We start from the raw sequence: 890 nt of genomic DNA, 5'->3' as shown, positions 1-890 counted from the left end.
CAAAATAGGACATAAGAAAGCAATGTAAGAGATACAAATTTCAAAGCTAGACGACCTGAGATCTTCACTATCATATTGTCTCTTGTTTTCTTCCAAATAGTTGTCCATGTCTTTGCATACAGAGAATTCATACATAGCGTAAAACTGATCGGAACAGAATGAGGAAGTTGTTTTAGGTCTTCAAAACGAGACAATAAGGAAGTCACCAATGGCTGTCATAGTCTCTCGTTCTCTTCAAAATAGCTGACCATACTTTCCTGTATAGTGAAGTTCAACAGAACAAAACAGGCAGCAGGGGAGGGATTGCCTGGTTTCCCAGCACTCCAGGTCCCAGCATGGCTCGGGTCCCAGTAAATGCTGGTGGCCCCATCTTGGCCGCTGCAGCCTGCCACACTCACAGCCGCTCAGGGGGTAGGGGTTGCTTTCAGCTGTTTCTTTCTAATGAATTGACCATTTCACTGACCAGGTTCTGAAACGGCCAGCAGACCATAGAAAGACATCTCTTTAGGCTCCTGCTTGAAACCACCAGCGTCAGGAAGCTGTCAGCCTTGATTCAGGGCCAGGTTCCATAGACTTCTATAAGCATGTTTGTCTGTCCATCTACCTGTCTGTCTGTCTGTCTGACTTTGGTGCTGGAGATGGATCCCAGTGCTTTGTGTACCTGCCAGGCCGGGCTCCACCCGCAGCCCCCACTCATTTCCGAGGTTCCCTGGTAATCTGCGGGTACACGAGATGGAGAGCTCACAGCCTGAGCTGCAGCCCGGATCTGCTCGGAGTCTCCTCCCTTTACCTCCGGGTCTCCGGCAGTCAAGTGACCTGGGGGGGGGGAGCTCAGGAGGCCTGCGGTGATCTGAGGCTCAGGGTTGAGGGTTCCTGGGGCTCCTTGGGCT

At 51.1% G+C, this 890-nt stretch overlaps 1 non-coding gene across 1 annotated transcript; it reads right to left on the bottom strand.

The window, feature by feature from the left end:
• Nucleotides 1–426: 426 nt before the first annotated feature.
• Nucleotides 427–563, bottom strand: LOC111757272 (small nucleolar RNA SNORA2/SNORA34 family). Its single transcript, XR_002791645.1, has one exon. It is a non-coding gene; the product is annotated as a small nucleolar RNA SNORA2/SNORA34 family (small nucleolar RNA).
• Between the last annotated feature and the right edge of the window lie 327 nt (nucleotides 564–890).

The sequence above is a fragment of the Cavia porcellus genome, unplaced genomic scaffold (assembly GCF_034190915.1).
Source record: "Cavia porcellus strain 051 isolate PalLab524CR breed Dunkin Hartley unplaced genomic scaffold, mCavPor4.1 scaffold_25, whole genome shotgun sequence".
NCBI lineage: Eukaryota > Metazoa > Chordata > Mammalia > Rodentia > Caviidae > Cavia > Cavia porcellus.
This window is presented reverse-complemented; position numbering and strand designations above follow the sequence as displayed.